This window comes from Balaenoptera physalus (assembly GCF_965194825.1).
Source record: "Balaenoptera physalus genome assembly, chromosome: 13".
NCBI classification, from domain to species: Eukaryota; Metazoa; Chordata; class Mammalia; order Artiodactyla; family Balaenopteridae; genus Balaenoptera; species Balaenoptera physalus.
Window position 1 is genome coordinate 12,169,721 of NC_138892.1, and position 27,844 is coordinate 12,197,564.

A 27,844-nucleotide genomic window follows, 5' to 3' on the forward strand; every position below is an offset into this window, starting at 1 on the left:
GGACCTTATCAGATCCTTTTCCCATCTTACCTTGTTAGCAGGTTCTGTTTGATTTTGACAAGTATAGTTGGTAAGGAGGATCGGAGAGCAGATGTCCCTAGGGAAGGAAGTGGCTGATGGATTAGAGCAAAAGAAGAGCCTGGAGCTGCAGGCAGATTGGGAAGGTGATGCCAGAGCATGTTTTTGAGATCTTCCATCGCTTCCAGCACCTTGTTGAGGAGTTGCTGACTACATTCATCACCCAGATGAAGTCTGCTATAATTGGGAACAAATTGCTTATCTTGCCAGCAGCCCTAAAGAAAAGCTTAGGAGAATTGGGGAGGTGTATCTTTCTGAAGATTCTTGCGTATTGCAATACAGTCATTGTTTTCTTTGGTAGGTTGTAGAAGGAGGGGAGAGCGGAGATGGTAAGGGGAAGTGGTGGGCAAAAAGTGCCCCCCCCCAAAAAAAAGGAGCCCTGAAAAACAGTTTGTGCTGGGAACTGGGGCAGAGTGGTAGGGCTGTGGTAGTTTTTTTGTAGGCTACGCTCTCTTGTTGCTGTTTTGCTTTGGGGGACATACACTAATAATTATGGTTAGTTTTTTTTTTTTAAATGATACTCTTAGTGTCATCTTTCGTTCTAGAGCTCTCTATTAGAGACTGTGAAAGGATGATTTTTTTAAATGTAAATTTTGCACTCAACATATCAGTCCAGTGTAGAGACTGTACCATGATGTCTATTCAGATATCCTGGATTCTCAGACCTCAGATTACTGTTCAACCATTTCCTTTTCCACTGCCCACTTCCCGTTTCATTCTGCAGTCCTTGTATGCACTCCGCGAACCTAGGCAGGTTGAGAGACAGTCCCTGTCCTTGGGAGCTCTCAGTATAGTGGGGAGACTGACCCCAGGCAGATCTGTAATGTGCTAAGTGCAGAGAGAGAGGTGAGTAAATGTTGTGTGGGGGGAGGGTATCCAGTCCAGCTGGGGCAGGGTGAGTATCAGGGAATGAGACCTGGGGGCTGTAACAGGAGCTACAAGTCTATGCTAGACAGTAGAAGAAATAGGGAGATCCTGCTTTAATGTGTAGAACACAGAGTGGGGAGGTAGGACCCTTACTTTCTGGTCTTTTGTGTTCAGAAGTACAGCAGCTTCCTTTGCTTCCCACTCGTGGCAGCAGATTCTCTCTTCCTGTGGAATTATGTGGGGTGGAGAAGAATGGCAAGGAACTGGCCCACCTACATGGGGGGAGAGGGAGGCATTAGGGATGTGGGCGTTTAAAAGCTCTTGGCGTGACTGGCTATAAGCACAGATGGCTACTTGTGTTACAGTTACTGTAGCTGTTATGCCTGCATTCCCTTTGCTGTGCCTCTCTACAGGGATAATTGTGGGGTCCTAACTTATATCTCTTCCTGCTGCCAGATAAAATAGGTGCCGATGTGTGGTGCATTACAGAGTATACAATGAATTCTGCGTGGGCTGTCTTCCTATTGCTGCCTTAAGTTTTTGAGGCCTCTGCAGCATAAGGGGAAAAATGTTTTATTTATTTTTTTGTATTGAAATCCACATTGGTGAAAACATAAAAATGAGTATTCTAGATTTTACTGAGGGATTGACCTCTAAATGGAGCTAAAATCAACTTTGGTAACTGTGTTTCGAAAGTGTTAAATACCAAGGGTTGAATATCCAGGGAAAAGGTGATTTGTCTGGGAATCCAAGGGACTAGTCACATTCTGGTAAAACTCTCAGGAGAGCAGCACAGAAAGAGGATGGGTTTTACAGCTGATCTGCCATTCATTTGTTGTGTGACCTTGTCCAATTGACCTAACTTTTCTCAAGCCTCAGTTTTCTCATTAGTAAACGGAAGCTAATAATAACTACCATAGAATTGTTGTGATGATCAGATGTTTATCATTCCACTACTAAAAACCTTTTCCAGGCCTCTTTCTTCATATTTATGTCCCAGCAAGATGACATCACTTGCTATTTCTTTTTCCTTTTTGCTTTTGTACATATTTTTCTTGTATTACTTTTTACCTGCCTGTCCAGAAAATTCTCTACCAAACAAAACACATAAACACACAAACCTGGCAATTTTAGGTTAATGCTCTTTTGTTTCTTAGATCTCATCTCAGTGTGTTCCCTTTTCAAGGAAGCCTTTCCTGATCCTGGTCCTGCTTCAACCTAGAAAGTGTTCTTTCTAGATGTTCCATAGTACTCTTTTTAAATTTATCTGTGTCCTCTGCTAAACGGTAGGTTTTCTGAGGGCAATGCCTGTCATGTGTACTATTGTGTTACCAGTGCAGAGCCTGTGCCTTCCTCCTTCCCTTGACTTAAATGATGTATGGTCTGAGCCCAAAAGCTATTGTAAAACTCAGGACAATATAGAGAGGCACAGCAGCCTCCGCACCCCACGCCCGACGCCCACTCCCCCCCCCCCGCCCCCTGTGCCCTCCCACTTGATTTACAACCAGAAAAGAAAACCACTTAATTTGCACATAATTGATGGTAAAACCCACTTCCTCTGGGGGCCTGGTGAACCTGATTCTTGTACTTTCATAGAGATTCAGACTTTTGCTCTCTTTCATACATAAGAGTTGTTTTTTGCTCTGAGTAGAAAACCACTGGAAAGCAAGGGTATGACTTGGCAGTAATCTTGTCTCATCATTGGGCCAAACAGCTCTAGTCCCACCACAGCCACTACTTTTTAGAAAAGGACTCCTTTAAACAGAATACCTCTGGGGATGATAAAAACCTACGGGGAAGAATAGTCTGAGACTCCTTAAATATACTTGGATATCTGCTCCCCCTCCCCCCTTTTTTCTTTAGGGCAGTTCAGGCCTTGGAGGAGAGAGGGAGGGAAGGAGGAGTGGGGGGGGGAGGGGAGAGTGAGAGAGAGTGAGACTTTGTGTGTGTGTGTGTGTGTGTTGTGGTCAGGCAGGGACCTCTCATCTACATGGTCTAAGCGTACCCCATGTGGCCATGGTCTCTTTGTCCTGTACATCTCAAAAGTTACCTTCCACTCTCTAATGGGTGATACTGCATTTGTGGTAGAGTGAGTGCCAACATTCCCTGCAAAAGTAATGACAAACAGAGCACCTGTAACCCTTTACTACTTCACAAGTCTGTCTATGTCTCTTAAACCGAATACCTTGAGGGCAGGGATGGTCTTATTCATTTCATATCCTCAGTGATCTGTACAGATGTTGGCATGTCCCACAGTAAACAGTGGTTACCTGTTTGTGGAATGAGGCAGCATGGTGTGGTAGAATATTGAAGGCTTTTAGAGTTTGTGGACCTCAGTTAGGATGGGTCCAGCACTTGTTAACTGGAGGACCTTGGGCGAGGTTTTAACCTTCTGAGCTTCAGGATCTGCTTTTGTTGTGAAGATAAAAGATATGGCTCCCTGCACAATTCCTGGCAGTAGATGGCTATTACTTTTTCCCGAATAGTTTATTTTGAAATAACTTCACAATTAGAGAAAAGTTGCCAAAACAATTAAAAACCTAAAAATTCCTATATTTGTTACTCAGATTCCCCAGTTGTTAATATTCTATTGCTTTTGCTTCATTGCCCACTCTCTTCGTGTGTGTGTGTGTGTGTGTGTGTGTGTGTGTGTGTGTATACATACCCTTTATCATTATTCCTTTTCTGAACTTTTTTGAAGGAAATACTCCAGTGTGTATGCCCCCAAATAGGACTTTCCTACATAACCAATATACAACTCTCCAAATCAGGAAATCACTATTGGTATGTTACCATCCATCCATAGACCCCATTAACATTTTGGCAGTTGCCCCTATAATGTCTCTTTTTCCTTTTTGGTCCAGGATCCTCTCTAGGAATATGTGTGACATTTAGTTATATGTCTCCTCAATCTTTCAGTCCTCTTTCAATCTGGAACAGTTCCTTAGTCTTTGCCTTTCCTTCATGTCCTTGACATTTTTGAAGTGTCTTGGCCTCGGTCTGTCTGGTTCTTCATGACAGTAGTCATGTCACTTTTGGTGGGAATGTCACAGAAATATGCTGTGCTCTTCCCAGTGCATCAGACCTGGAGGCAAATGATACATACCTATCCCGTGACCAGTGATATTAACCTTGATCACCTGGTTTAGTTGGTGTTTGCCAGGTTTTTCCACATTAAGTTCACCATTTTTCCTTTTACAATTAATGATTATCCTACGGAAAGGTATTCTGAGGTTATACTACTAGCCCATTCCTCATCAGAGCTCCACCTGACATCCTGAACCAGCCACTTCTGTAATAGTTGCCAAATGGTGATTCTCTATCAGTCTGTCTATATTTATCAGTTGCCATTCTACTATAAGAAGTTTTCCCTTCTTTGTTTGTTTATTTCTGTCACTGTGGACTCCTGGATTTCTATTTTATTCTATTGTTTGTAATCCATTTCTGTAATTGTTCTAATCCTCAAGCTGTTCCCAGTTCGGCCAGTAGGTCCCACTTTATGCTGCCTTCTTTGTTCTGTTGACCTGTCTCCATCATTCATGGGATGTCTCTTGACATTCTGGCACAAGAAGATTTTCCAAGCTTATCTTGTTCTTTTCCTGCTCTAGCTCTGGAATCAGCTACTTCCAGGGAGTCCTGGTTCTGTTAAGTGGAGGAGAGTGGTTAGAAACCAAAATCTGGGTGCTAGGTATGTACATTGCTACTGGGGTGTCATTGCCTCTAGGCTCTCTCAGAGCTAGAAAATATAGGTAAGTAAATATGTGCACACACATATATATATACACACACACCATACATATACCTCTGTAACTGTTTCTAGATTTCTTTATGTACATATATGTATATATGTAGTATAGTATGTGCAGATGTATGATGTTTGTATGTGTGTATATGTTATGTGTGTATATATTATGTATTTTATATTATAAAACCTTGAATTTTATATCATAAAAACCAGAGTTCATACCGATAACTCCATCTTAAATCTAGCCAACCTCTTTCCATTTTTGTAAACATATTTCCAAGTAGGGAGAAACTTGGGTTCCTCTTATCCTTGGTATATTTACTTATTTCATTTTATTTATTTGCTTAATGTAATCAGTCTCCCAACCACAGTAGACAGGTCCTCCATCCCTGTATCCCACTCCTCGTGGCCTGGACTCCTCAGCCAGTGGGCCCTCTGGTCTGTCTTCCGTTTGGCCTCCCAGTGTCCCTCCAGTTCCCCCAGCCTTCCTTGTGGTTCCCCACCTCCCCCAGCCACTCTTGTCATTGGGGTCTGGGCCTGCTGGTCTGTGCCTTCTTATAATTCCTCGACTCCTTACCCCACCTGTATCCTTAGCTGTTGCGCTAACTCCTCTATGATGGAAGTGAGCTATTATTATTTTCTGAGGGAGATTATATATTTTTTGTTTGTTTATTGAGGTATAATTTATATGCAGTAAAATTCATCCTTTTGAGGTATACATTTCTATCAGTTTTGACAAATGTAATATAGCCATGTAGTGATGACCACAATCAAGATATGGAATACTTTCATTACCACAGAAGGTTCCCTTAGTTCCCTTTCTAGTCAGGGCTTCCTTCCACCCCCCGCTGCTGACAATCACTGATCTGATTTCTGGTCACTATGTAGTGTTTTGAGTCTGGCTTCTTTCACTTTGGGTTCTTTCAAGATTCGCCCATGCTATTTTATGGATTAGTAATTCATTCCTTTTTATTGTTGAGTGCTGATTTATTTATGTCTGTACCACAATTTATTTTTCCATTCACCAGTTGATGGACACTTGGGTTGTTTCCAGCTTTTGATAACTATGAATAAGACTGCAATAAATATTTGTATATAGGTTTTTGTGTGGATATATGTCTTCATTTCTCATGCATAAATACATAGGGATGGGATTGCTGGGTCATATGTTAAGTATATGTTTAACTGTATAAGAAACTGCTAAACTTTTTCCAGTGTGGCTTACCATTTTTGCATTCCCATCAGCAGTGAATGTATGAGAGAGTTCCAGTTGCTCCACATTCTTTGCAGTATCTGATATTGTCAGTTTAAAAAAAAATCTGAGTCATTCCAGTAGGTATGTAGTGGTATCTCTTGTGGTTTTAATTGGTTCTTCCCTAAATTCTAACGGTGTTGAGCAGCTCTTCATTTGCATAGTAGTCATCCGCATTTCTTTGATGACGGGTCTGTTAAATCTTTTGCTCACTTTAAAAATCGAGTTGGTTGTTTTCTTTGGTGAGTTTTGAGAGTTCTTTATATATTCTTGTTACCAGTCCGTTGTCAGATATGTGTTTGCAAATATTTTCTCCCTTTCTGTTATTTTAAATTATAAACATAGCTTCTTTAGTGTATCAGAATTTTGGATTGGATTCTTTGGGGCTTTCCATAGAGCCTCCGTGTTGTGAATACCCAAGAGAAATATATGTAAGAGGGTGAATCTAGGCTTGAGGGGAGGTGGAGATCTTGGAGGGTCAGGTGGAATTACCTCTCCCCAGGGACTGAAGGGTACTTGTGAAAAGGAAGCAAGAACTGAGGGAAAAATAAGAAGAGTGGTAGTGGTGGCCAGGACTTTTGGTGGGAGAATTCAGTACAGCCAGTTCAGGGGTGGGAGGATGGCTGTTAGAATTGTCTACAATAGAAGGGTGAGGAGCATGAGAGGAGCCAGGGGGGTTAACGTGGAGTGTGTTGAACCTAAATGAAGTCAAACAGGGAGCTTCATTTGGTAGGTAAGAGAGAGGCTTAGAGAGGGGATGCAGCTTACTGAAGAACTGGGCCTTAAATTCAGATCTTTAAGAACATTTGTGAAGAAGGGCAGCATATTGAGTTGGGGACTGGAGGGGGAAAATGAGAATGCTAAGCTGGGGTGACATGTTTTTGTTATTCTTTATATTCTTTACATAATTTATAAATATTCTTCGTGTATCTACTCAGTATTTAGTAAAACATAACAACAAAGCTGGAATGACCGCAGAATTAGTGATGGAGCTGGTAAGAGTTTTGACTGTAAGTCAAACTGGAATATATTTTGGGTTAAAAGAAAACATTAGAAATCAAATGGGAATGCATTTTTGGCACAACAAGAATGTTTGGTTCTTCCTGACACCAAAAGGGAAAGAGGATACTAAAGACAGTAAGAGATCATAAGTTTGGCTTTTGCTAGTTACAGTTAGCCATGAAAATACTAGCTCCTAAGGTTAGGATTTACTGGAATTGGAATTGCCTTTGGATTAAAAGAGGATGATGAAAGAAAATATCTGGGAAAGCCTGATAATAATAGTATTGGATTCCTAGTCTAATTCAGGCACTGTGGTACGCTCCTTGTCATTACATTTTCCTAATCCTTTCATAACTCTGCAGAGTATTTGGTGTCCCTCCAGTTCCCCCAGCCTTACTACATTTTTATTTTATGAATGCAGAAATTGAGATTGAGAAAAATTAAATATGTCCAAAGTCACGTAACTAGTGGGTGGGATTCTTCCCTAGGACTGGGTGGCATCAGAGCTTGTTCTCTTTTCACTACACCAGAGCTGATCATGGTGTCATTTGAGCACTGGTGTTAGTCCACTGTTGGTTACCAACTCACTGCAAGATAGATACAGGACTTGATGGTGAGCATGTAGAAACTTTTGTAGCATTTTGATGGAGTAATTTTGTGAGTGTTGAATCTAATAATAAAACGTTTGGGGTTGTATTTTATATGTCTTTGGTTTTTTTAAATTTTATTTTTTCTAGTAGTTCATTTTATTGCATTTTACAAAAGTACCATTCCATAATGGATTGGGAATTAAAAAAAGAAAGGGGTTGCTACAGTTAGTTTGAGAAGCCCTGCACTGTGCGGTGCTGCCTCTCTCCATTTGTGATACTTGCATCAGTAGGCAGTTTGCTCTGGCATTTCAGCTGACTCTGAGTTCTGAATGGCAGCGGGGACAGGGTCAGTAGAAAGGGGAAGAGGCAGGAGGGGAAGGTGAGGGTCTAGTGGAGACTCTGGGAGAAGGCTTCAGACTGCTCTCAAGTAGCAGAAGGGTGAATCCCAGGTCTCTCCTAAGATGAAGGTGGATACCATGCTTCCTTTGGTCAAATGCAGCGTTTGGATTGTGGCCACCTTTCTGTAGAGTCCTTTTACCTGCTTTTTATTACTGTCTGCAGCAATGCTGGTGTTGTTATAGAGGAGAACAAATACAGGAAAAGGAATTTATAGAAATAAAGTTGACCGAAGGTAAGAATTCAGAAAATCTGAAACCTCCTTTTCGCTCTTCACAACTACACATGAGCACTCACCTTGAAGTGTTTTCCCTTTAAGGGAAAGGCTGCAGTTTTTTGGCAGAGCTGAGAGTTTTGATTGGCCCCCTCTACTGCTGTTTGCCACGAAGAATCCTGACCAGTCCAGTTTTGTTCAGAGCTGGTTGGGGAGTCAGCTGAGCTGCCAAGTTCTCTGCGCCCAATTCGAAATGTATTAGTGTTTAGGGAGTGGGCCAACTCTCTCAGATGCGCCTCCTACAGTTCAACTTTCCATGTTCCAGGAGGAAATGTGACCCTCCTGTTTCTGGAACCCCAGGTCACAGATTCTTACTTCTCTCTGAATGCCTTTGAAGCCTTGCCAGTTTAGGGAAGCGGGGAGATTAACTCACTGAGGGGAGTATGTTTTTAGGGAGGTTACCCAGAATGGGATACCCTAATTAGTGGCCCAGGAAAAGGAGCCCACATCCTTCAGGTTACCTAGGATATGAGGTTAAGGAAACAAGTATCGGTCTTATGGGATTCTTTTTATGAAATGGCAAAACAGGCCCTCTAATTTAGACCCTCGTTTGACCAATTTTAGTTATGAGGAAACATCGATCACACTGATGTAGATAAAGGCAGGCAATATTGCATGGTACGCACCCCTTGCCAAAAACCTTACATGTGGTCTACAGTAAACTCCTGCCATTCTGGTTGTGGCCGAGGGCAGGACTGCGGACCTGTGACAGTTCTAACTGCAAACCTTGTACTTGCTTTGCTGGTTCTTAATCCTTAGAACCAGGCTAGGGTCAAGAATGGGTTCCCGATTGCCATGGGTATGACTGTTGAGATAGTTTTCGGTGCTCCTGTGCTGGTGACAGCTGTAGGTTGGGAGGTGGTTTATGTAGGTCTGCCCTTCTCTCTATGGGGATAAGCTACTTATTTAACGTTTATTGAACCTGTGATAAGTTTAGGCAGTTTATAATGCCAGCTTTTAAATTTCAAGGCAAAATAATTTTGATAATTTTCAGATTCATTAGAACCCTCTTAACATTTGAACAGAAGGTGGAAGATAAGAGATAAGAGAATGAGGCATGTGGAGGAAGCGGCATTCGGGGATCTGTCACAATACTTTATCCTTGCCTCAGTGCCATCAAGTCTGGGAATAAAACTACGTCCGAACATCTCTGTGTCTCTTCTGTAGGTTATAAATTTCCTGAGGAGAGGGCAGTTTCTGATCCTGTTTTGTATTTCTCAGAGAGTCTGACCTTCTTGGTAGATTCAATAAATATTTGTTGAGATCAATTAAATAAATAAGCAGCTTCTAAAGTAAGCACAAAGGACAGAGTGCTAATTCAGTAGTTTATTTGTGAATTTAGTTCTCCAGGTCTTCATGCTGTACTTCTCTGATCAGGTTCCTGAGCCCAAATGACTCGCCTGGTACTTGGCCTTAAACTTTCTCCCCTCTGCCTTTGGTTATGCTCTCCCTAAGCAACGTGAAGACGGGGAATGAGGTTTATAGACGATTCAGACTCTGAATCGGACAGAATCAGCGGACAGACTCTGCTCCTTCTCCCCCACCACACACCTAACTCCTTTCTGTATGGTCTCTGGGGACAATTAAAAAAATTTTTTGCCTTAAAGGTATGATTCCTAGGTGAAGCTGGGAATTCCTAATTGTGTATGTACTCATATTTTTGTTAGGTGTGTAGAATTTGAGGGGGTAGCAGTGCTGGAAATAACCTTAGGGTCTCTTCCTCCCCCCCCCCCCCACGTTTTACCAGTGACAAAATAGAGACCCAGAAAGGTTAAGCAGTTTATTCCTAGCCACATGGTGAATTAATCGGCCATCAAGACTGTTCTCCAGGTCTGCCAAGTCCTAGTTCTAGGCATTTACCGCACTACCAGAGAAGGCCTGTTTTTTATAGAAAGCATCAGTAAAACCTGACTTCCGGCAAAAACGAACATTGGCAACTTAACTTAGGAATGTGAGTGCAAAACCTTTTTCCCTTTTGAATGCTAGAACTATCCCAAAGTTTCTCTTTTTCTGCTTTTTGCATGATTTAGAAGACAGAACAAAAAGAGAAAAGTTGCATAAAGGCTATGCTTCATTTAAATGCTTAAAGAAAAAAGTAGGGCACTTCAGATTCCTAAAAATAACATTTAAAACAAATCCCAAAATTGTGTAAAAGAGGATTTTAGTTTCATGAATTCTGTAATTTTCTGGGCTTGTCTGGGCGGGGGGAGGATGCTAGCTCTCCGAATGCTTTGTGTTCTTATATGCCTCTTTTGTTTGTGGTGACCCCAGAACGGGAGATGGAGAAACAACGTTCTCTGAAGAGTGATTTGAGGGGAGGGATGAGAAAGTTGCAGGCGGGAAAGCTCAGCCTAGCAGTTTTAGAGAGGGTTGTTTTTTTTCTTTTTTAAAAAGGAAGGGTCTGCTAGGAGCCTGGTCCTAACTGATTCCAGATGGGCCTGCTCCAGTACAAAGGTTTTCAGTGTATTTGGGATGGGACAGACCATGAGGGCCCCCTGAGCACTTCCTGTGCAGCTCCGCAATTGTACTCACCTAATCAGAAACAGCCCTCATTGCTGGGCCTCAAGAGCAGCCATCTCGGGCTGTCTTTGTGCCTCATTCTGTGAACTGCCCTCTTCTGCCTGGTTTATCTCCCCATTGTAGTCTCCTTTGCTCTCTAATCTCTTCTCTGTTTGTTTTCAGGGGACGTATATATTCCTTATGGGGTGGGAGCAGTGGGGAGGAGGAGGAGGGGAAAGGAGAAATAGGAGGAGGGAGGAGGGTGGAACAGCCAAATTAAAGACAGATGCTGAAAGGCTTTTTTTTCTGGACCTGGGAGATATTTGCTGGAAGTGGGTATTGGGAACATGAGAATGTGAAGCAGACAGGGGAAACCAAGCCAACTCTGTTTTTTAATTTCTTCAATCCGGCATCCTTTCCAAAAGGGCTCAGAATAATACATGGTTTGTTTACATTATAAACTGAGTATCACTGGCCCTTTCTGGCTGTGTGCCACAGGGCGAGTTTGACAGTGACTTTAAGCCCAATAGAGGTAGAAAGATGTTTTGTGCTCACATCCCATGGAGCATTGTTGCCAGGGGAGCATACCTTCTGTACTCTGATGGAGGCTTGAGTTTGGCCACCTTCTCAACTACTGCAGTGCATCTCAGGCACTCTGCACAGATGAAAAGAGGATTTGTGCCGATGCTCAGCTGCAGGGACTATGAATCGTTCCCGTGGGCCTTCCACACTCCACCAAGGATGTATTTTATGTATAAATTTGATTTTCTCTTTTGGCGCAGATGCCTGTTAGACCATTTGGTTCAGATGTATGCTTGGTGTTTGAATCTCAGTTTTCTGGATCTAGCTGATGATTGCAGAAACTCTGTGGGCCCAGGGGTTCGTCTGGGTCCTTGCAGTTTCATCCTGATCCATTTGGCTGTTGTATTCATGTTGTTGCATAAATGTGAATTTATTAGGATTGAATATGTAAAATTCTGTGTAGTAATAAAGTTCTCCGAGGCCTTGAGTCTTAAAAAGCTGCTTTTTTTTTTAATTGGAATTTTTTTGGGGGAACTTGTAGATTCACATGCAGTTGTACAAAAGCTGCTTTTGAAATGGCAGGAAGGCAGAGGTTCTGATTTAGAGGCGGATAGACACCTTTCCTTGCCTTCTGAAGCAGAGTGGAAGAAGACTGGATGAGGGGCCCTTGAGCCCTCCGCTCACCTTGGTGGCTCTCTGCTGTCTTTGGTGTGCGCACTTGTCAAGTACTAGAAATGCTCTAGCATGAGAAGTACCCAGTTGCAGTCCCTAGTTCAGGCAGGCCATACCATGAAACCTTGCTGATGTGCTTGAGCAGAGACAGTGCTCAGAATGTAGGGATAGATTGGGGGTGGAGACATTGTAGACCTTGGAAGAAGTGAGTTGGAATTGATAGGGTTGAATCAACCAGACATATTTGGTTGGGATCACTAGGATGACTCCTTTCATTGTTTTCCTATTAGCTTAGATGTCATCTTCCTAAAGAGGCCTTCTTTAACCTAAAGTACATTTATCCCAATTTTTTTTAACATTTCTTGTGATTTGCAACTAAATATTTGCTTATTTACTTGGTAAAATATTTTTCCCCAATTTGACTATACTTCATGAAGGCAGGGACTGTGTCTGTTTTTCATACTGTATACGTGGTACCTAGGCTAGTAGGTGTACATATCATAAAAGTTCGTTGAATGAATAAATATCATGGGAAATTATGGTTCCTGTTGAAGAGCTTAATTCTTAGTTGGTCAACCCTTTGCCTATTATTTTGGGTCAGAATAGAGACTTGGAAAATTTTCTAGATTAAAGAGTTTTAATCCCTTAGGCTTCTTTCCTTCTTGTAACAAATCAGTAAACTACCTTAGCTTGAGGTCATCACTTAAGCTCTACTAATAGATTCTTGCATCATTTCAGAAAATGTGTTTAAGGCCTAGAATCCCAGGCTCTGAAGCATCTGGTCCACCCTGACCTCTAAAATTAGCAGACTTATTCTTTTCCCTCCTGTTCTGCATGTTTAGAAGAGTAGCACAATTCTATTTTAATGCTTGTTACAAAATAGAATAAGGAAAACTCGATGACTCTGGTTTAAAAACTCTCTGCTCATCTAAATTGGTTTAATGGCTAGTCTTTCCTTTTACCACTTCAGCTTCTCATCTTGGAAATGACCTTCCCTAGATTTATCTTTGTATAGGGGGTCACATATATATTAGATCCCTAACTCACTGGGACTCTTTCTTAAGCTTGGCATTTTGTTTGTTTTTAAGTAACTTTTCTCCTCAAGACCAGGAAGAAAAGGTTAAGTAATTATGGGCAAGAAAATTAGAAAACATATAGGAAAAAAATGTAGGGTTGTGTAGGTGTGTAAGAGTGTTTGTGTATACATATATATATTGGTATCTTCCCCTTCTCTGCCACATTGTTCTGTACCTAGAATGAGATTTTTTTATTCTGGGAAAAATTGCATAATTTCTGCATTCGGCTATTTCTTTTAGGTAGTTGAACTATAAAATACTGAATTCGTAACTGTTACCTTATTAAGGTCTTTGGTCTACTCTTTTGAAAATTGGTAAGTGATGTGGTTTTTAGATATGTGTATTGAAGCAGTACCAGTAATAAAGTAATGCCTTTGTCCTGCTGTTCCTTATTGAAGTAGAAATTTGCTTGGAGAGCTGAGAGTCATAGAGGATTGTTATTTTTGAGCTCTGAGGTCAAAATCCTCACAATATTTAAGTGTTATGCTGTCAGCTAAGGTTAATATTCATTTAGGTCAGGGATCACCTCTTATATATCGCTTTTATCTCTTGTAGCACCTAACACAGTCCTGGGCACATGAGAGGTGCTCAGTGCAGTTAATTTAGTGTATCTTGTGTAACTCACAGGTTGAGTTGGTTGATCTGTTTTGTGGAGGAAAACTTCACTTGTGCATTTTATAGACATACTTGGTGTGCCTGGGAATTTTTAAATATGTATTTAAAATGCTACTTTATTCAAGTTTCTAGAGGAAAACATATGAGAATATCTTCATGGTATTCTTTACTTGAACCAGGACATAAATAATAACTATAAAGGAAAAAAATGATAGATGAACTACATTAGCATTAGGGCTATCTTTTCATTAAAATGCACCATTAAGAAAATAAAAAGACATACCACAGAGTAGGAGAAGATATTTGCAATACAGGTATCCGGCTGAGATCCAGAATACATAAATAACTCCTTCAAATCAATATATAAAAGAAGTCCTGTAAATTAATCTTTGAACACGCCAGGAAAAAAAAAAAATGAGCAAAAGATTTGAACAGGTACTTCACAAAAGATGATATCCAAAGGCCCCCGAAGTGGTCGACATCATTTATCATCAGGGTAAAACAAATAACCACAGTGAGATACTACTACACTAACTCCAGGAAGACTGAAATGGAAAGGACAGACGCTACCAGGTGTTAGTGAGGTTGTTCAGCATCAGGAACCCTCATGCACTGCTGGTGGGGATGTAAGTTGGTACAACTTTGGAAAATCTGCAGTTGGCAGTATCTGTCAAAGCTGAACATAAGTGTACCCTATAGGGCTTCCCTGGTGGCGCAGTGGTTGGGAGTCTGCCTGCCAATGTAGGGGACGCGGGTTCGAGCCCTGGTCTGGGAAGATCCCACATGCCGCGGAGCGACTAGGCCCGTGAGCCACAACTGCTGAGCCTGCGCGTCTGGAGCCTGTGCTCTGCAACGGGAGAGGCCGTGATAGTGAGAGGCCCACGCATCACGATGAAGAGTGGCCCCCGCTCTCTGCAACTAGAGAAAGCCCTTGCACAGAAACGAAGACCCAACACAGCCAAAAATAAATAATAAATAAATAATAAATAAATTAAAAAAAAAAATAAGTGTACCCTATAACCAGCACTTCTACTCCTGCTTATATGCAACAGAAATGTGTACATATGTGCACCAAAAGACATGCACAGGAATGTACGTAGCAGCATTTTTAGTAATAGCCCCAAGCTGGAAATAACACAGTTGCCTTTCAACAGTACTGAAATATTTTTCAATAAATTATATTTATAAAATGGGATACTTTACAGTAATAACAGTGAATGAACCATTGCTGTATTCAACAAGTGAATCAGTTTCACAAATGTAATGTGGAACGAAAGAAGCCAGCACAAAAGTACAGTATATAATGTGTGATTTCAGTTATATGAAGTTTAAAAACAGGCAGAATGAATCTGTGGTGTTAAAGTCATTGCTGTGAGCTGGTAGGAGTGACTTTGCAAACGCCCTAGATGGGCTTCCAGTGTGCTGATAGTGTTCTCTCTCTCTCTTTTTTTTTTTAACTTAGATGCTGGTTTACTTGGGGGGTTCACTTTGTGGAAATTCATTGAGTTGTGTACTAGTGATTTTTTCCCATTTCTGTATATATAGTCACTTCTGTAAAAAGTTTGCTTAAAAATTAGATTTTCCTTTTGTCCTGTGAAAAGCCTATAGATACCTTTTCCTCTGATGCATGTACTAATCCTTTGTCTGTCAAAGCTGGTAGGATGTGGGTGTGCATATACATTTATGTGTTTATATATTAGAGATGTCGTATGGGCATGAAGATGCTCTCTTATTAATGTAAATTTGCTTGTCAAGTATTCAACACACTAAGAGTTTCAGACAACCATTGGAAAGGAAAAGTGATAAAAAAAACCCTCCACTGATCACTTTTTAAACCAGCTCTCTGAGAAGAATAAGGAAACTTTCACTCTGCCTCACTGAGCAGCAAATTTGGGATTTGCTCTGCAGATAGAAGAACCTCTTAATTAAATGTTCTCCATCACTAAAGGCTTCATTTTCAGAAGAATGCACCTCCTTTTGACCTTTATTCTTTTTATAAAATTAAGATATAATTGAAATACAACATTACATTAGTTTTAGGTGTACAGCATGATTCAATATATGTATATATTGCAGATGATCACCATAATACGTCTAGTTAACATCCATCACCACACACAGTTACAGAGTTTTTTCTTGTGGTAAGAATTTTTAAGATCTACTCTCTTAGCAACTTTCAAATATATGGTACAGTATTATTAACTGTAGTCACCATGCTGTCCATTACACCCCCATGTCTTATTGGAAGTTTGTACCTTTTGACTACCTTCACCCATTACCCCACCCCAATCCCTACCTCTGGCCACCACCAATCTGTTCTCTGTTAGGGTTTGGGGTTTTTTTTGTTTGTTTCTTTGTTGTTGTTGTTTTTAATATTCCTCATATAAGTGAGATCTTACAGTATTTATCTTTCTCTGTCTGACTTATTTCACTTAGCCTAATGCCCTCAAGGTCCATCTGTGTTGTTGCAGACGGCAGGATTTCCTTCTTTTTATGGCCAAATAATATTCCATTGTATATATATACCACATTTTCTTTATCCGTTCATCCATCAGTGGTTACTTAGGTTGTTTCCATGTCTTGGCTGTTGTAAATAATGCTGCAATGAACGTGGGCATGCAGGTATCTTTTCGAATTAGTATAGTGCTTTTGTTTCCTTCAGATAAATACCCAGAAGTGGAATTGCTGGATCGTATGGCAGTTCTATTTTTACTTTTTGAGGAACCTCCATACTGTTTTCCATAGTGGCTGCACCAATTCACATTCCCACCAACAGTGCACAAGGGGTCCCTTTCCTCCACATCCTCACCAACACTTGTTATTTCTTGTCTTTTTGATAATAGCCATTCTAGCAGGTGTGAGGTGACATCTCATTGTGGTTTTGACTTGCATTTCCCTGATGATTAGTGATGTTGAGCACCTTTTCACGTACCTGTTGGCCATCTGCAGGTCTTTGGAAAATGTCTATTCAGATCCCCTGCTCATTTTATAATCAGATTGTTTGTTGTTTTGCTATTGAGTTGTATGGGTTCTTTATGTATTTTGGATATTAACCCCTTAGCAGATATATGATTTGCAAATATCTTCTCCCATTCAGTAGGTTGACTTTTCATTTTGTTGGTAGTTTCTTTTGTTGTGGAGAGGCTTTTTATTGACCTTTATTCTTATCATGGAAACTATAAAGAGAGGAACTCTTCACATGATACTAAAAAAATTTTCCCCCTTACTCTATGGAAATCGAACTCAAAGCAAGGTAGTTTAGGAAAACCTAACCTGGATGAGGTAGAAAATCATGTGGCCTTGACGTCTCTCAACTGGTCATATCTCTCAATTCTCAGTCTGGCCTTAGTAAAATTCTTGAAAGTCATCTTAAGATTGCCATGTTGTTTTCTGACCATACGTTCGTAAATCTTCGTTCTCTCTCCCTGGAAGGCCCTTACCTGCCTCATTTACCTCAGTAAACTCCTGGAGCTCATTCTCCACGACACCTTTGAGAGGTAGCCATTCCTCTTGTGTCTTCTCACTCTACCTGTATACTCTGCCATATCACATACTACACATAACTGTGTTTATTTGTCCTCCAGTGCTAGCCTTTTGAGACTTACCAGCTGGCATGTGGTAGGTGTTCAATAAATATTGAAAGAAAGTATGAATGATTTGGCATATTTTCTGAAAAACAATAGCTATTTTCTACGGATTAAAAGTCAATGATAATATTTGATATTAGTAGATACATTTTAGCTTTTTTCAGAAGTGATACTTTGTGTTAATTTCTCAGTAAACCCAGGAATGTATTTACAGCAGGGGGCATATTGTAGCAGTAGGCAAGAGGGGTGCTAACTGGTTCACATGGGTATCAGACATGAGCCCTTGGCCTCTTTAGCATGGTCCTCTAAGAGCTGATTTAATATTAGTGGAATCTCTGGAGAAATACTTTGAAATGCTCTCATTCTATATGCACAATTTGAAATCGTAAATCTAATGTACAGATCTTGACTGCACAGGGTTTATGGATTAAAATCAGCAGATGAGACTGTGTAGGCATTAGGACCTTATGACTGGGACAGTGTAGGCATTTTGACAGTGATAATTTTGTTCATCTCAAATATTATAAAATTTAATTCTAGAATATGTTATCTGAAGTTTTATCATTTCACTTCAGCATGTAATTTCTCAAGCCAGTTTTAATTTTAAAAGATCTGAGTAGAATCATTGCCATTTGTCCAGAAGTTTAGACTAATAGGATTAGGATAATAAATTAATAAGTATTGAGTGCCTGCTCAGCGTTTAAAACTGTTAGTATACCTAAAAAGTATGACTTTGACCTTGATGTCAAGCAATCTGTATTTTATTTTATTTATTTTTTAATTTTTTTTGGCTGCGCGGGCTCTTCGTTGTGGCATGCGGGCTCCAGAGCACGTGGGCTCAGTAGTTGCTGCACACGAGCTTAGTAGCCCTGGGGCACGTGGGATCTTAGTTCCCCGACCAGGGATCGAACCCACGTCCCCTGCATTGGAAGGCGGATTCTTGACCACTGGACCACCAGGGAAGTCTCGCAACTTGTATTTTATTGATGACATAAGAAATCACAGATACAAAGTGATTTCTGACTGTTTCTTTCCAACCCCAACTGTCTGTAAATGGGAGGCCAAGCAGAAAAAACAGAGGCTTTGGAGTCCAAACACATCTGGGTTAGAATCTTAGCTTTTAAAAAAATTAAATAACAAATTATATAACCGTGGTCACATTGACATCTCTGGAACTGTTGTTTCTCTGTTTGCAAAGAGAGGTAAGAATATATGCAAGTTGCAGTTTTTTGGTTTTATTTTTGAGAATTAATGACAACCCATATAAAACCCCTGGCACATAATAAGTACACTTAATATGTGTTTGAATGAAAGGAGTAGATAAATAGAGCTTTATTTGCAGTAGTCCACTTAGTCCAGACCATTCTTGATAGATGTCATAATGATAACTAATGTAAGTCAAGCTCCATAGTTGATTGGATGGGCAGTCTTGGAAACTGTGCTTCAGTCTTCCCATTGTGGAATAAGGTGACTGACCTTCTGTTTGTTTAAGAATATTGAGGAGAACTTTTAGAAGAGTGTTCATCATAGTTAGCCTGTGGAACCATCTGATCAGTGGTGTACACAGGAAAGGTTTCACACGAGGAGTGGCTTGTTATGAGTGCACATGGAGTGAAATAAGGAAGTACAAATCTCAGAGATGGGCTAATCATGCTGTGTTCTTCCTCCCCCTGACTGCCCCCCCCCCCCCCCCCCCCGCCATGTGAGTTTCAGTTGTTTATTAGCAAATACTGCATCCTTTGCTGTGTTCTGTAGCAGTTCTGAAGCTTAGTCTGGATGCCTGTATGTTAACTAGTGGGGCATTTTGACTCTGCTGAATGTTCCAGATTGTTTAAATTCTGTTTGGGGCAAATGACTATTTATCGTACGAAATTATTTTCCTTTCATGTCTATTTTTTCACTGGTGAGTTGGTGCCCTGGAGCTGAGTCTCTGCCCTGCAAACCCAAAATACAGTTTTCCTGGGTGTGTCTTATTTTAATCCACCCCCTTTCATACTATAAGGCTCTGACCTGCCTGGAGCCTTTCCTACTTGGTTACAATTGATGCTTTGTCCTTTAGAGTCATATATGACTAGCCACTGGGTTGATTCAGTGTTCATCTATCAAATATGGCTCTGACAAAAAATTATTTCCCTGGAAATGGGCAGCCAAGCTGGAAAATGAAACCCTGGTCCATATTGAGTCATTTAGGGAGAATGAGTAGCCGTTTCAAAATTAGAGTTAGGACTAAACAAAGAAAAGGTAGGGCCAGCTCCAAAATTGAGAACTAGTCAAAAATCAGCTGGATTTTACTAGAAGTAGACACCTTTGGGGGAACTATCTGTGGTTCAAGAAAGTATGCATACATTGTGCCGTATCTAATGAGTATGGAGGGATAATTTTCTAGAAGTTCATGTTCTTCCCCTGTGGATTATTGATTTCTGTTAATATCCACAGGAATTTCACTACTAATGATGTCAACTTACTCTATATTCAGTCCCTTTGGCCCGGGGACTTAAACTACTTTACATTAATTTTGTCAGTAATTCTTATAACATCCCTGTGTGGGAGCTGCTTTTGAGATGAGGGATGTCAGAACTTGCTCCAGTTTACATAGCAGGTCAGTCTCTGGGATGGAAAATTCGACCCAGGATTTGTGGTTCTAGGCTTAGCATGTTTGGTCACTGAAGTGTGCAGTCTTTCAACTTCACTTCTCTCCCCTTTTCCTCCTCCTTTTTTTCCTCTGCTGGAGGAAATAATATCAAGCAAATAGCGAGGGAATCCGGTCTTCTGAGTGGTTGGAGACTTAGGAATTCTGCCTTTAGGCATGGAGTTTCCAGTCCTTGGCTTGGGATGGAAAGAAGCAGCAGAAGACCGAGGACAGTCAGATGTTTTTAATGCTCAGCAGATACTGCTTTGGGTTGGGGGCCAGAGAGAAGGAGGTGAAGCAGCCACTTTGGGGTGGGGTAGAGAGGAGGGTGGAATGTAGGAAGGAGGACGTTTCTCTGTTTTCTTAGTCATAGGACTCTGAATCCCAAGTAGCTAAATTTAGCTCAGGTTCCTGTTGAAAGCATCATTTTTTGGGGGCGGGTGGTAAGGGGAGAACGGAAAACCTTTTTGTGTATCCTGCTCCATGAAGCCAATAGGGAAGCAGGAGGAGGTGAGGTTGCCATAGAGATGGTAGCTGTGTGCAAGGGGAGAGCAGCAGGGTTTAGAATTCCAGGAAGGAAGAGAGAGTGATGTCATCAGATTCCATGGACCAGCCCAGGAACCCCTGTGAGGTTGGTGGGGAGTTGGGTGTGCGTGGGGGGTGGTGGATGGGAGTTTGTGCAGGGGAATTGTGGCTTCAGTAAGGTGTGGGGAGTCCAGTTCAAGCACAGAGGTTGGTTGTGTGGAATCGTGCTGATCTGCGTTAATGCCTGCTTTTTAAAAATCTGTAAATCATTCTGAATTTGCAGAATATTTTCTTTGTTGAAAAGGATATATTCATTTAACAAAGGAGCTAATCTAGATGTAGAAATATAATACCTTTTTAGAGTTACATTCCCTGTAGTATTTGTGTGTGCCTTTATCCTCTGTACGTGAGGGTATTTGTGCACCTATTTTGGATATATAGTTGCCTTTGTAGGATGCCTTTTATGGTGCTGCATGCAGTTAAATGCTTTATTAATGCCTGATTATTATATTTATTTTTCTACGGATGGGTGTGTATAAATAAAGCACACTTTTTATTTTTAAAAAATCTGAAAGAAAATCAAAGCCATTGCTTTTGCAGCAGAAAGGAGAACTGCATGCTTCAGGACAGTTGTTCTGAACATATGCGTGCGTGTCCGTACTGATAGTGAAGGGCAAATGTGTTTCTTTTGGAATGAGTGAGGGGCTAATATTTTTAAAAACAAATATAACAGAGTCTGTGCATCCAGATGAGTATTATCCTTCAAAATAGTCACTTTGACTCTGGTGATACAGCCACTGTGCAAAACATGAACTCTCCTTTGGAATCAGCTTCAGAGATGAGTGATGAGAAAAACATTTTTAATATCTAACATCACATTTTTTATTTAAAAAGAATACCTAGCTTGATCAGACACTGGATGTCTTTGAATTGGCTTTTCCTGATTTGGGGTTGTCAAAAAAATCAAATCTATGTTCAAATGGTGAGCTTTTGTCCCAGTTAAAGATATTTAAAGTCATAGGTTTAGGTTCTGAAGGCATTTTCATTTTCAGATCAAGAGCTCCTAGATTATGTAGTTTAGCAGTGGCTGCATGAATGATGGCAGCATCTGAGGAATAAGAGCATAGCCTTCTCAGGGCACAGTCTTCTGAGGTGACCCATTTGGACTTATTTGTTCAACTGTGTCTGTTAAAATCAGTGACATTACCATTGGGTGATCGAAGCAGCATTTTGTGGTGACTGACTGACAGACTGAGGAACCAGATTGATTCAAGTGTGCACCCCTGTTCTGCTGCTCAGTGACTGACCTTGGACAAGTAGCAGTCTCTTGGTGCATTGGTTTCCTTGTGTCTAAAATGGGGATGATAGTGCTATAAGTACCAGCCTTACAGTGTGGTGCTGAGGGAAAGTAAACTAATACAGAAAACACTTAGACATTTGGTATGTTCTCAGTCAGTGCTTCCTTTGGCTATTGTCATTAATAATTAATTATACATTTCTTTGAATTACAGAATTATGAGGTAGAAGGTTTCAGACACCCTGAATGTCCAGGAGGGAGGGGCCTAGGAATCTATAATTTTTAAGTGATTCCCAGATGATTATGATGAACAGCCAGGTTTGGGAACCGCTGTGTGTAATCTGTTTTGAGTATGGCCCAAGCACTAGAAGTGTCATCATTTCCTGAAATCTTATTAGAAATGCAGAATCTCAGGTGCCACCCCAAACCCAATGAATCAGAATCTGCATTTTTAACAAGATACCTTGCAGTGACCTGTATGCATGTTAAAGTTTAAGGAACACTGCTTTTCTTCTACCAGTGGGAGTAATTGGGTAATAACTACAGGTTAAAGATGGATTATCTCTCAGTTATTCTCATTGGTAGAAGAGAAACAGTCAGGCTAAGCCAGTGTGTAGATGAGCCTGCACTTCCCTTCCCTGTTGCTTAGCCTAGGGATAAGTGCTTTTCTGGACTAAGTCACTGTGTACCATGTAACAGAAAGAAGAGTGTTATAATCGTGCCTCTGCCTCTACCACTTACTAGTTGTTTGGCCTTGACCTAGTCATTCAACCTCTCTGAGTCTCAGTGTCCTCACCTGATAACGGAAATAATACCTAGACCATGCAATAATGTGCATAAAGTATCTAGCACATTGCAGTGTCTGCACACATTAGTGCCTCCCCCCTCCCCCGCCCCCTTCCCCCTTTCAGTGGTGATCTGTGTAGTAGTAGTTCTGTTCCCTCAGAAGGGGCCGCCAGTCGAGACCCAACACCATCCTCTCTGGGTAGTTTCCTTGCCTCTTGCCCTTCTTTGAGCTACCTCGAACATCTCATTATACTACAGAAAACCGTACGTATAGTTTTCTTTGCCACTTTTTTCTATTAAGTGCCTTTTACTTAATGGAGACTAAGAGGGCTGGAAGAGCTATAGGAGTTGAATAGTGGAGCTGGTATAGGAATTAAGGTGTAATGAGATCTGATAGAGGCAGCCCTTTCATGAATTCTTAGTAAGTTGACCATATGTTTTAGAAAATTAATTTGTATTTAAAAAAAATTGCTGTTTAAAAAAAAACCCACCATGAATTCATATGATTTCATTTAAAGTCTTTTAGACTAGTTGCAAGCAAGAATTAACACGGCATTTATCAGAAGATCCTTGAACTGTAATGAGCATTATCTTTTTTCTGACCAGGGAATTAATATGATAAGGGGGAGTTCAGGGACTTGCTCTGGGGACACCAGAAGTAGATGGCAGAGAGTTTAGGTCAGAGGATTGGCAATCGTAGCAAGTAGGGCATTGGAAGCACCAGCAGGAGTAGGAGATAGAAAGGCCCATTGTCACTCAGCCATACAAATCTTAGGGGACTGAGGGATAAGGCAGGATTGTGAACTCAAAGCGTATAATGAAAATTGTTATAACAATAGCTTTCCTCTATAGGGTGGGTACACTCCTAGGTGCTTTGTATCTATTACGCGTAATCTTAACATCTCTGCAAGGTATAGGCATAATAGATCAGAGAGGTTGAGTAACTTGCCCTAAGTCACTCAGCTAATAGCAACAGAGCTCGTTTGAAATCATGTTGAATAGCAATGTGAGTGATGAGACTGTTTTAAAAGCTAAATTGAAATAGCAAATATATGCCAGTTAAAGTAAAATTTATTTTGTCTATATTGACCTTTATGGCTAAAGGGTTAACATGTTAGCCTATCTCAGAGGGATTTTTGGAATGTTCCAGAATTATCCTTTTGGGATATATTTCCTTTATACTCTGAGGCTAATAAAAAGGTATCTTTTTTTTTTTTTAAAGTCTGCAGTTCAGTGAAACAGCAGTTTCAACTGAATATCACTATACAAGAGTTGTGTGACCATGGGATTTTGACTATGACCCATGATAAGAGATCCATTTTACGTGACAGCCTAGTGTATAGTTAGATGTTTATCTGTATATATGTGACCAAAACACGTTTCATGGAATAATTTTTACCCTTACTAAACATGAGGTACTTGATTCTTTCTTTCTGTTTAAAAATTCTATTGTAGTCCAGTATAGTGATTCTTAAAGTGTGGTCTATGGACCTCACTTCCCCCGCCCACAAAGGTACCCAAGAACCTTTTAGGGGGGTCTTCAAGGTCAAAACTCTTTTCATAACATTAAGATGTTTTTTGCCTTTCCTACTATGTTGACATTTGCACTGGTGTTGTGTAAGCAATGATGGGTCGTCCTAGAGTGAATCAAGGCACCGGCACCAAACTGTACTGGTAGTCATTATTTTTTTCACCACCACACCCTTGCACTTAAAGGAGGGGTGAAAAAAGTCAGTTTCATTGATATTATATAATGAAATGTGTCAATATTGAGAAGATCTTTATAACTTAGTGAACCAGTATTTTATAAACAAACAATGCAAGATGTTATGTAATCATGATAGGTGAAAATTCATTCAAAATGCAGGACAGGCCAATGGGTTTTATGAAAAAACTTCATTGATATGGTTTCAGATGTCACACTGCAACTAACTTTTAAGGAACTGTTACTTTTCAAGTTTTGGTATAATATTAAGGAAGAATATCCATAGGTATGTGAAAAGACTATTAAAGTACTCCTACTTTTTCCAAATACGTATCTGTGGAAGGCCAGATTTTCTTCATATACTTTCACCAAAATAACATATCACAACAGATTGAATGCAGAAGCAGATATCTTAGCCATTTTCTGTTAAGTGGGATGTGAATGATATTTGCAAAAACAAAATGTAAAACAATGGCACTGTTCTCACTAAATTTTTTGTTTTATAAAATATAGTTAATTTTCATAAAATGTTTTATGTTACCATAATGGTTTATTTTTGGTATTTTAAAGTGAATTAACAAATATTTTAAAAATTATGCAGTTTCAGTTTCTAATAGGCAAATACTAATCCTTTTTAACTCCCATAAACAAAAGTTCTTTGGGATCTCTAGTAATTTTTAAGAGGGTAAAGGGATTCTAAGACCCGAAAGTTTGAGAGCTGCTGCTCTCATTATTTTTATTTCTTAATAATGGTTGAGATCTCTTAAATTAAATCAGTCATGAATGGGTCTTGACTCAGTTTGAAAATACACTGAGCCAGAGTTACAGGAATTGCATTGTGAAGGCAGGTAGCACTTTGCTAGATTTTACTAAAGTTGAGTTGATGTGGGAGAACACCCTAAGGTGCGAAGTAAATTGAGTAAAGTTTAGATCTGGAAATTAGCTATTTGCAGTCATCCTTCAAACCCCATCCAGATCTTGCCTCCCATGACTTCCCGTGTTTGTAATTTCTTCATGCCTTTCTCACTCCATTATCAACTTTGTACACTTGTTCCCTCTGGACCTTATATTTACATTTTATTGCATGATTCATGTTGTGCTTGTTTACATGCCTGTCTCTCTTACTAGACTATGAGTTCCTTAAGAAAAGAATCAGTAACTTATTTGTCTTTCTATTTCTGCCATAGTGCCAGACATATGAATGTCCTTAAGTAAATATTTGTTGAAGGAATAAATAAATGGGGAGAAAAAGGGAATGACCAGGTGAGGCCAGATTTAGAGTGTTTGGAACTTGATCATGTAAGCAATGGAGGGCCATTAGCATGGGAGTGATATGAGTGGTGTTTGATGAATTACCCTGGCCTGGTAAGAAAATTGGGAAGAGGTGGATGGAGACTGCTGGACCAGCTAAGAAGCTATTATTCAGTTATTTAGGCTTCACTCAGATGACCCAGGCCTGGATTAAGGTGAATGCTTTTGCCAGAGGTAATGAAATATATGTGTCCTGAAAAATATTTACAAAAACAGAAATATAATAATACCTCTATTACCTAATATTTATTGCATACTTATAATATCCTGAATACAGTTTTAAGGGCTTTATGTGTATTATCTCATTTAATCTTCACAGCGTCCTTGAGAAGGTACTGTTATTATTCCTAATTTTTGATGGTTAAGTGAAAACAATACGTATTCGTTGTTGAAAAATTAGAAAGTACAGATAGGCAAAAGAAAAAAAAAAATGTATGTCACTCTATAAACCCAAACTCAACACCAAGACATATAATCACTAAACATTTTGGGATACATCCTTTTAGACTTAAGGAAAAAAAATGTTATGTATATGTGCTATAAATGTCTGAATATGAGGAAACTCTATATAAGGCTTTAAGTTGTTTTTCCATTGAAATGACAAGCCAACCTAAATATATAAATTTTTAGGGATGTTGATGAAATAGGCAGATGTCTTTAAAATACTGATTTTATTTATGCACACATGCCTATTCAAAGTCTTATGTAATAATTTAGAAACATTTTATTTTCTATGGTTTTAGGAAGAAAATTTATACATACTCTATGGCATCAGTATCTGTATCATTGCTTAGAACCACTTTGAGTCTTCAAGTAGTTTTCCAGGGTATATATTGAGATGTGGCACTTTTTTGAATCCATATCTGTTGTAGTCACTGATGATTTTATTTCAAGCTACAAGTACCCATTCAAAATAACATCATTATCACCATATTGTATACTGCATTGCTTTTCAAAAAATGTTTTTATTGAGATGAAATTCATATAACATATAATTAGTCTTTTAGAAGTGAACAATTTGGTGGTATTTAGTACATTCACAGTATTGTGCAGACACCACCCCTATCTAGTTCCAAAAATTTTTATCACCCCATACCTATTAAGCAGTCACCCTCCATTAAGCAGTCATCCTCCATTTCCCCTTTCTTCTATCTGCTTTCTGCCTCTATGAATTTACCTATTCTTGGTATTTCATATAAATGGAATTATACAATATGAGACCTTTTGTGTCTGGCTTTTTTCATGTACCATCATGTTTTCAAGGTTCATTCATGTTGTAGCATGTATCAGCACTTTGTTCCTTTTTAAAGCTGAATAATATTCCTTTGTATGTGTATACAATTATTTATTTATTCGTTCATTGATGGACATTTGTGTTATTTCCACATCTCAGCTATTTTGCATAGTGTGTACAAGTACTTATATGAGTACTTGTTTTTAATTCCTTGGGGAATATACCTAGCAGTGGAATTGCTGGGCCGTGCGGTAGTTCGATATTTAACTTTTTGAGGAACCGCCAGGCTATTTTCTTTAGTAGCTACACCATTTTATATTCCTACCAGCAGTGTACAAGAGTTGGTCAATTTATTTTTAATGAGGAACACAATATGATGGGGAAAGTAAAGAGAAAATATGTGTGGCCTTCGAGTTTATTAGAGCTTTGTATCTCAGATTTTGCTTGATGGACTTATTAAATATTTAGCATCATTTCAGCGCCAAGAATGAAATTTAGCTTAGGGAGATGTATCTAATCTATTTTAAGTGGCAAACAGACTAAGAAGTGAAGATCAGAGAAGTGAAAGAAGGGAAATTTAAATAGACTGTAAAATTCCTTGAGGACAAAGGCCCTATTCATCTTTGTATCCTCTGCATTTAATAAAATACTTGGCATGTCATAAGCTGTATTGGGGGGGGGTGTCCCCAAGACTTCCCCAGCTCCAATGATCTGCTAGGATTTACAGAATTCATTGTATAGACATACTCATGGCTATGATTTATAACAATGAAAGGATACAAAGCAAAATCACCAAGGGAAAAATTGCATGGGGTGAAGTCCAGAAGAAATCAGGCTCCAGCTTCCTAGAGTTCTCTTGCAGTTGAGTCACGCAGGATGTGCTTACTTCCTTCAGCCAGTGGTGGCAGTGTTGTCTACCAGGGAAGCTCATTAGACTTAGTGCTGAAATTTTTCTTTTTGGGGCACGGCTGGGAAGGGTTGTTCACATAGGCACTCTGCCTAGCACATGCTCAAATTCTAGACTCCCAGGAGGAAAGCAGTGTTCGGCATAAACCGTATTGTTTGCACAGTTTAGGCACAGTGAGCCACTCTTACTAGTTCTGGGAATAGAACCCTCCTGATATCTAAGTTCCCAGGCACCAGTCAAGGCCAACCAACAAACTGCCCTTTCTAAGTATAGCA

The 27,844-nt window shown here is 39.9% G+C and overlaps 2 protein-coding genes across 28 annotated transcripts in view; one reads left to right on the plus strand and one right to left on the minus strand.

The window, feature by feature from the left end:
- Nucleotides 1–27,844, plus strand: part of RBFOX2 (RNA binding fox-1 homolog 2) — a 264,208-nt gene that overhangs the window by 41,148 nt on the left and 195,216 nt on the right. The gene's annotated exons all lie outside the window — the stretch shown is intronic.
- The window catches only part of LOC309641106 (apolipoprotein L6-like), a 274,531-nt gene that overhangs the window by 4,835 nt on the left and 241,852 nt on the right, over nt 1–27,844 (minus strand). The window lies entirely within an intron of this gene.